Consider the following 10,134-nt stretch of genomic DNA (forward strand, 5'->3'; position numbering starts at 1 on the left):
GATAGTGATGTATAACAAAAAATATGATGAAAGCTATGACATTTAGAAAGGGAATAAAGAAAATAATTTTCTCATTATAGAAGGCTAATTATAGTTTATAAAGTTGGGATGCTGCAAAATCTGCTGCCTGACAGAAATGATTCAAAGTGTTGGTCTTTGTGTTACCAACAGAATTAGAAATACTGTCCTGCAAGTTTATGCTAAGAATCAGTTGAGAGGATAGAAAGTATAAATGAAATCTGGACTATCCATCTTATCAACAAAAATATGCTTTATGAAGAGCCTTAAAGGCACAACTCCATTAAATAATCCAGTGCACAGCAAAATGCCTATAGTATTATACATGCTCAACAGATGTTTGTTCAATGTACATAGTACAAATTTTAACTAATGCAGCAAAAGAAAAATAAACGTTATTTATCTTCTCTGCTTCCCCATCACCTGATGGATAAGTGCAAGTTCCTTAGAATGGCATCTTAGTCTCTTCTCATGATCTGGCCTTTGCCTAAATTCGCAGCCTCATTTTCTGTCACAAACCATCTGGTGCTAATGCTCCTGAAACTGCTTTTAGTTCTTTAGAACTTTACTATTTTTGTCTCCATGTTTTTTATTTATGCCCCCACCTCAGTTTATAAAACTCCTATTCCTCTTTCAAACTATGGCTCAGAAATCTCTGATAAGACTTCCCTCAATTCTCATGAAGAGTTTATCTTTTCTGCTAAACTGCTCCTGCAACTTGTATATACTTTTGATTATCATATTTATCATATTGATATTGAAATTTCCTTGACTATGAGCCTGTCTCCCCATTGAGCCATGACCATTTATCATGTTTGTGTATTTAAGGTTCAGTATAGTACCTGTATGTCAGGTACTATACTAATTAATCAGTATATGCTTGTTAAGCTGAATTTATTTGCCTGTCTAGAGTGAACAGATATGTAAATGGGAAAAAAAAAACCCACAAGCTTCTATACTTGAGGGGAAATTGTAACTCATAGTAAGAATGATATGCAAATTCATTTCAAATAACAAAGCATGTCTGTTTATCCTCTTCTAGAATAATGCCAATTTCAAAGTGCTCAAATTTTTCTTAATGAATAAATATAGCTAGCCTCCATAAACATTCTCATGAATGTTAGCCATGCCAATTAATTGTACATTCTATGTGCCAGACACTATGATCAGCATAGGCAATATAAAGATGAATCAGGCAAAGACTCTCAAAGAGCTCCAATTTTAGTGGGCTAGGTATATATGTAAGCAAACAACTATGATATAGTGTGACAATGATCATTTTAGAAGTATGTATAAGATAATACAACCAGTTAATTCCTTTGAGGAAATGTTTGGGTTCAGTGTCAGGAGAAGCTCTAAACTGATATAGAATGTGGATTGAGGCTCAAATGATGACTATAAATTCTCAATTTAGATAAAGCATAAGCAGCAACTTGAACATGCTTGGTGTGTTTCGGGAGGATATACTGAATAGAGAAGGATGGCTGAGCCAGCATTTCCCAGAGTTTGTTCTGCTGAATACTAGTTCTGTAAGATGCTTCTTTCAACAGAAGTTTCCATGGCCAAACAAGTTGGAGTAATGTTGACTAATTGTGTTGCCATGTCATGAAATGCGTCACAGTATTCCACTTCCTATTAGCAAGGAGTTCACACTACGATCAAGTCGAGGCACAACTAAACAAATTCCAGAATCCTACCTTTGAGGATTTGTTTCCTGGGACTCTCCATAACAATTTCTGAATCAGTCAAGATTTAGTTAGAAAATAGAAACCATACCTGTTACTTGAACAGAGAAAATGTTAGTAAAAATGTTATTAGGGTACATTGTTAACTCAAAAGATACCAAGAAACAATAATATATCACAATTAGCAAATTCAGGAAGCAACTAACCCCTCTAGGGCTGGGGAAGCAAAGTGAAGAGTTTGGAATTATTAAGATTTAGAGCTTAGGGGAGCATTCCTGTGGAGTTCCTCAGAGAAGGAGATGGTGCTCAGCTGGGACTGGTGTCTTAAGAGGCAGGGATGTGATTAGGCTGATTTGGCAAGTGTTTAAAACTGCAAACATAGCATCAGAGCACTGTAGTACAGCACCTTGCAGTCTAATATACATGTAATTGGGATCCCTAAAGGAGAATAGAGAGAGATTGGGGCCGAAGAAACATTTCAAGAGATAATGACTGAGAAAGTTCCAAAAAATAATGAAAGCATCAAACGACAGATCCAAGAAACCAGGCAACTCCAGTATTGATTGTATACTGCTATATAACAAATTACCCCAAAATTTAGTGGCTTACAACAACAAAAAATTCTTGTCTCCTAGTTTCTTTGGGTCAGAAATTCAGGAGTGGCTTTGGTGGTTCTTTCACTCACTGGGGAGAAAGCAGAAGTCATAGTGCCTTTTAGGACCTAGTCTCTCAAGTCACACAGTGCCACTTCCATCTGATTCTATTTGTTATAGCAAGTTATGATGTTTGGCCCATACTCAAGAGGAGAGAAATTAGGTTCCACATCTCTATTTCAAATATGAAGGAGGGACACCTGGGTGGTTCAGTTGGTTAAGCGTCTGACTTTGACTCAGGTCACGATCTCTCTATCTGTGAGTTCAAGCCCCATGCTGGGCTCTGTGCCGACAGCTCAGAGCCTGGCGCCTGCTTCAGATTCTGTCTCCCTCTCTCTCTGCCCCTCCCCTGCTTGTGCTCCGTCTCTCTTTCTCTCAAAAATAAACACTAAAAAAAATATGAAGGGTAAATAAAGATTGTTTTTATGTAAACAAAATATAGTTCCTATAGTACAGCAGACCTACATTATAAGAAATGTTAAAAAACTCTTTAAGGCAAAAATACCACAATACCAGAAAGAAATTTGTGTCTACACAATGAAATGAAGACCTTAACCAATAGTTAAAATAAAGTAACGTATAAAAGACATCTTTTCCCTATTTTTATTTGTTATAAAGATAACTAACTATCCAAAACAAAAATAATGGCAAATTTATTGTGGATATAGCATACATAAGAGGAATGTATAACACAAATCGGGAGGGAGCAATTGTAAGTGTACACTTGTAAGGTTTCTCCATTGTACATGGTGCAATATAATATTATATGAAAGTAGACTGTGATAAATTAAAGATGTAAATTTTAAGCCCTAAGGTAACCACTAAAATATTTTTAAAAGAAATATAATTAATAAGCTAATAATGGAAATATGAAGGAATTATAAAATAATTAATTTTAAAATGTCAGAAAAAAAGAAACAAAAAAGATGGAGCAAAAAGAAAATAACTAACGGTAATAGTTTTTAATTCAACCATATTAATAGTTACATTAAATGTAAATGATATAAACTCAAATTTACAGGCTAATTAAAAACTAAGTTCTAATTATATTCTGACTGAAAGAAACTCACTTTAAATATAAAGACAGAGATAGCTTAAAGGTTAAAAGATGAAAAAAATACCATGCAAGTATCCATAAAAATAAATCTTGAAATATTAAAATGACTATTTTAATATCAGACAATGTAGGTATCCTAAGAGCAATATGTAATGTTAGAGGGTCAATTTACCAAGAAGCTTTAACAATATTGTTTGTGCAGCAACAACAGTTCTTCAAAAGTGTTTCATATTATCAGAAAAAACTAATAGAGCTGAAAGGAGAAAGATATAAATCCACAATTATATTTGGAGTCTTCAACACTCTTCTCTTAATAATTGGTAAAAAAAATAAAATAAAAAACCAGTATGTGGGTTGGTACATTTGGTAGAGATACACTAAGTAAAAGAAAATGACTCATTGAAGAGAGGAAAGACACATTTAACATTTCTTCTTTAATTTTATTATAGTTATGAATCACCTTATTTTTTATAAATACTTTACATTAAAAATATTTTTTTCTTTGAAAAAGTCATATAAATCAAGCTTTACAAATTCAATCCCACTTTCTCCCCCTTTGACTTGTAATTTAATTTCAGAGGTAGTTAGTCTTCATTTCTAATTCATTTTTACAAGTCAGTAGTTCCAAATGTTTAAGATTTTTGTTTCTCAGTAAATGTACAAAATCTATATAAAGAAAATTGTAAAACACTTATGAGAAACACTGAATAGACTTGAACAAATTCAAAGACCTACATTCTTGGCTAAGTATTAAACACTATGAGCTTGACAGTTCTTTCCATATGAATGTATAAAGTTGATACAATCCCAATACAAATATTGAACAAAAATTTTTCTGGACCTGGAAGGTTCATTTTAAAGTCAATATGGGGGCACTGGGGTGGCTCAGTCACTTAAGCATCCAATTCTTGATCTTGGCTCAGGTCATGATCCTGCAGTTCATGAGTTTGAATGGCCCTCATGGAGCGCTTTTCTGGCAGTGCAGAGACTACTTGGGATTCTCCTTCTCCCTCTCTCTCTGCCCCTCCCCTGCTTGCTAGCTCTTTCTCTCAAAATAAATAAACATAAAAAAATCTTTAAAAAAGTAAAGTTAATGTGGAAAAATAAACAGACAAGAATAGTCAGGAAAATCTACACACAAAAAAAATTATTATTGAGCTTTCAGCTTTTAATATATTTGCTGGACAAAAAAATCTTGAGTATTTTTGTCTTTCAGTACTTTAAAGATGTGTCTCCATTATTTTTTGGCTTGCATGGTTTATTGAGAAGTTTGCTGTATATACCTCTTTCTTCCTTTGGCTACTTTTAACATTTTTCTTTTTATAGCTGGTTTTCAGCAACTTTGTTTATGCTGTGCCTTGTTTTTATTCTACTTGGAGTTCATTGAACTTCCTGGGTCTGTGGGTTTGTAGTTTTCATCAATTGGGGAAATTTTAAATTTTATTTCTTCAAATATTTTTTTTCTATTACCTCTTCTCTCTATTTTCCTTTTGGGATTCTAGCTATATATCTGTTAGGCCACCTAGTATTATCTCAGAAGTCTATTCATTTCTTTTCCAGTCTTTTTCTCTTGGTGCTTCAGTTTGGATAATTTCTGTTGTTGTGTCTTCAAGTTCACTGGCATTATCTCTGAAGTGTTTAATTTGTTCTAAATCCCATCCATTGTATTTTTCATTTCTTATATTGTACTTCTCTAGAAGTTCCATTTGAGTCACTGTTATATCCTCCATATCTCTCCTCATCATGTCATGTTTCCTCATATTTTCTTAAATATACAGAGTATATTTATATTAGCTATGTCGCATATCATTGTTAGTTACATCATCTCTTAATTTTGTGTCTGTTTCTACTGATTTTCTTATGGTTATCAGTCATATTTTCCTGATTTTTTGGTTACCAGACATTTTACATAAATATTACATAATTTTACATTGTTGGTTTATGGAATTTGAAGCATTCACTTAAATAGTGTTTTATTTTGAAATGCAGTTAAATTACATGTAATAAGCTGCTTTTGAGGTTTGGTTTTAAGTTTTGTCTTGGCAAGTTTAGAATAGCCGTAGGTCAGGGCTAATTTAGCCCCACAACGAAGGTAATACCTATTCTGAGTCTTCTAGTTAATGTTCCTTGCATTGCAAGAGCTTTTCACTCTTGTTAGTGAAAACAAACTATTCTTATCCCCAGCCCTCTAATGAGCACTGGGAATTGTTCTGCCTATTGTTTCAAGTCTTGAGTACTTTCCTCTCACATGTACCTGGATCAATACTCAAAGATTCTAGGATACCCCTCTATAGATCTCCAGAACTCTCTCTGCAGAGCTCCCTTTTCTCTGATACTCTGTCCCACAGACTCTTAACTGCCTTGACTCTGCAAACTGATTGCTGTCTCTTCAACCCAGTGAGACAAAGACTTTACCTGCATTCCATCTCCCTGACCTGCAGACTGGAAACTGTCTATAGGCAGCAAACTTGTACAATTACTGGGCTCAACTTTGTTTCCTTTCCCTCAGGGATGACAGTTCTATACTTTCTATTATCCAATATCCAAAAAACGGTTGCTTCTTTTTTGTGTTTTTGCTTCCCACCTCCCACCCCCCACCTAATCATTTAAGTGGGAGGATAAATCTTGCCCCTTGGTCAGATGTAGCAGTCTGCCACTGCTTTAATTAGGCCTTTTGATTCCCTTATAGTTCATGCAGTGGTTGTGACACTCGGCACAGGTAACATCCTCCAGAACTGGGAAAGCCAAATTTATGCTAAGCCATTAGTACTATCAGGGCTACATTTTCATAAGGGAGGGAGAAGGTGTTGGTCAAAGCACAGATAATTCCCAGATGTCCCTGACAATGACTCGACCTCTAATATTCTACTGTTCTTAGAAGTTCATTCTCTGACTCTGATTTAACACCACTTAAAAGAGTGGTTCTGCTACTAAGTTTGCTTCAAGAACTACAATTACAAGTCCACTTCTCCAAACATCTTAAAGCAAAGATCTGTGAGCGTTAAACTTTCTGTATGCCTGAAAAGTCTTTATTTTGTCATCATTCTTGAGTGATAGTTTGACTTGTCAAAGGTTTCTAGGTTCCAAGTTTTGTTTTCTTTTTCCTCAATACCTTGAAAGTATTTTTCTGGTCTTGTATTTGTTTGTTTTCCTAGTACCAGTGTTACTAATGAGAAATCTAATGACAGTATTTTCTCACTTTTTACAGTATTCTGTGTTTTCTCTGTGGAAGCTTGTCAATATCCTTTACTTTTCACAAGCTTCACCATGAGTTCAGATATGAGTTTTTTTTAACTTAATTTTGATCAGCATTTGACAAAATTTTAAAATTCTGCCAAATTGCTACTCATTTTACTTTACTGTATTGCCCACCTACCATTCTGTTTTTTCCTCCTGAAAATATGTAATATGAATGTCATTTTTTTATATTTTGTTTTTCTTTTTTAAATTTTTTTAATTAAAAAAATTTTTTTAATGTTTATTTATTTTTGAGAGAGACAGAGAGCAAGCAGGGGAGGGGCAGAGAGAGAGGGAGACACAGAATTTGAAGCAGGCTCCAGGCTCTGAGCTGTCAGCACAGAGCCCGACACAGGGCTCAGACTCACGAACTGGGAGATCATGACCTGAGCTGAAGTCGGACACTTAACCGTCTGAACCACCCAGGCACCCCATCTTTTATATTTTTTCTTATATCTTGGTGATAGGGGCTTTCCTCAGTTCCATCTTCCTTCATTAATTTACTTTTCATTTATATTTGGTCTGCTATTTAGCCCATCTTCTGAGTTTTTTTAATATAAAATATAGTTTTTATTTCTAAAATGTCTGGTTATTTTTCTTAACTACTAAGTAATTGTGTGTTTTATCATCTGTTTTTATTTGTTTGTTGATCTCTTTTATCTCTTTGAACATATTAAATATATTCATTTAATATCTTACTGTACTAAGATAGCAACTAGCTGTTTTCTTTCTTCACCAGAGAACGTAGTGAGATGAGAAAATGAAAACACATTTGAGGGCTTCTGTCTTTAACATTTAAGGGGGATGCAAGGAAAACTTTTTATAGATTTTTTTAGGATTGTAAAAATAGGATTGTTCTCAGAGGCAAGAACATTGACTACATAAAATCAAATCCCTTCTAATCCTGTGGCTGCTTCTAGTATTTGGTAAATGTAATCTTGCCATCTATTCTAAGAAATTATTCTAAAACACACAGAGTTTTGGGGTGCCTGAGTGTCTCCAATTCTTGGTTAAGCATCTAACTCTTGGTTTTGGCTCAGGTGATCATCTTGCCACTTGTGAGTTCAAACTCTGTATTGGGCTCTATGCTAGCAATGCAGAGGCTGCTTGGGATTCTCTCTCTCCCCTCTCCCTGTCTCCCTCTCTCTGCCCCTCCCTTGCTTGTGCTCTCTCTCTCAAAATAAATAAATAAATTTTAAAAAAAATAAAAAAGTTTTGAGCATAAATATACCCAAATACCCTTCTATTTATACATGTTTAAAAACTAGAAGTATCTTGTGCATTCAGTCAAATGATACTTAAAGACTCAAAATCGGAACATGGTTGTTATAATGTCAAAAGAAAAAGATAGGATAATAAACTGTATAGATTGTTAACTCGAATACTGGAATGATGCATAGAAAAAAGACTGAAAGGAAATTCACCAAAATATTAACTGTGATTGGTTTAGAGTAGGTTTTTTTTGTATACTTTCCTGACAATTTTTCCTATAATTTTCTGTGATGACTGAATTGCTTGAAAAATCAAGGAAATAGGGGGAAAAAAATCAATGGTCTAGTATTCGCTGCATGACTTAACTTACAAGTTGTTCAAATCAATTGAGACAGAGTAAGTGAAAGCATGTTGTAAACTATAAAATGAAGTAGTAAGCTAAATTATTGTTATTAGCAATAACTGAAGGGTAATATAATTCATCTTTTGAACTCTTCCTATAGAGAGCTCTCTTTTCGGTCAATTTCATCTAATTTATTTTTGTCAATACAAATGGGGTAGCAGAACACTTCGAAAATCTCCCTGAGGATAATAAACTATATTACCTTTTTTGTTATTGCTTTGAACTCTTACCATGATGATAATAAACAAAGCCCCTTAAGCTGGTTTTACCTCCTGCTCTTGTACCCAGGCAACAGCAGTATCCCCTTGAAAAAAAAAAAAAAAGATAAAACTATTGAGATTTAAAATACAGTTTTACAACTTTCTCTAAAAGGTGAGTTAGTTAAATCACGGGGGAAGAAAATACCAAATTTACAGGAACAAACGTGTGGTTTTTTTTTTTAATGTTTTTATTTATTTCTGAGAGAGAGAGAGACAGAGCATGAGTGGGGGAGGGGCAGAGAGAGAGGGAGACACAGAATCTGAAGCAGGCTCCAGGCTCTGAGCTGTCAGCACAAAGTCCGACGCGGGGCTCGAACTCACACACCGTGAGATCATGACCTAAGCTGAAATTGGTCGCTGAACCGACTGAGCCACCCAGGCACCCCACAAACGTGTGTTTATTAAGCAACACATTAACTGCAAGGGATTTCATATGTAGATTATCTATAATTTGAATGCAATTTTCTAAATTTTTTTTAATGTGAGTGGTTTCAAAGTCTTTTGGTATTTAATAACATGTGCTATTATTAACACAGTTGTTAAAGTGCAGATGTTTTCTTCAGTGCCTGGCCCTTTCAAGATATTGCCCAGGAGAATGTTATTACTTACAATTGAACTACTTCTGGACCTCATGGCTTCCTTCCTCCTCAGTACCAATTATGTATCTGATGCTTTGGTAGGCAATGGAGATCCAGCTATGAACAGGAGATACAGATCCATCCTTGGGTTTTATGGAGTCTAGTCACACAAGTATTTGAGTGTCTGGTGTGTACCTAGCTCTATCCTGAGAATTTCAGGGTTCCTAAAGGAAAAATACTCCATATACTGAAGAGCCTTTTAGTTCTTGAATGATGTTTTTTTGACCACTGCATAATAGCTTCCTTGGACTACCTACCTGGCTTCTGAACGAGAGGAATTGAAAATAGCCAGAATCAGTCAGCTTCTGTCCATCTTAGACTAGGAACCCCTCTACACTGAAGAAAATCCAGGTGTCAGAAAATTGATTTAAAATAAAAGGTACTAATTCTGCCACAGAGTTTTAGAATTGTGATGTATTCAATCCTATCACTTTTTAATAAGCTAATGCAGTTTTGCCATATTTTCTTATGGTCATTTCAGATATGCAGACACATGGGATATATAAATTCTGACTAGACAATGAGCAGCATAAATGAATGTGCTAATAGCTAAACCAGTAGAGGCTGTTCTTTACTTTGTGTAGATTTAATGTCCTCTGGAAGGATCTCCAATTTATTTTTAAAAAATGATTTCTAAGGCTTATAGTATGGGATTGCCAAAATCTCACAATGGTAAAGTAAATGTTATTTATTTAATATTAATTTTATTACATCTTGCATTTAATACTTGTATATTTTTATGAAAGTTTAGTATAGAAGTTTATCATAAGAGGACACTTCTGTGGACATTCATATATAAATAAAACAATTCTAAGACTAGTTTACTAATCAGCTATTTCAGAAGTCATGTTAAAATGTGATTTTAGAATAGGACAGTTTATAATATAATTCTAATTCATTTTTTATGGATTAAGAATATGAGAGAAATATCATGTAACACCATGTTATTTGGAGGAGACAGGGCTTGCTTA

The sequence above is a fragment of the Lynx canadensis genome, chromosome B3, assembly GCF_007474595.2.
Source record: "Lynx canadensis isolate LIC74 chromosome B3, mLynCan4.pri.v2, whole genome shotgun sequence".
Taxonomy (NCBI): domain Eukaryota; kingdom Metazoa; phylum Chordata; class Mammalia; order Carnivora; family Felidae; genus Lynx; species Lynx canadensis.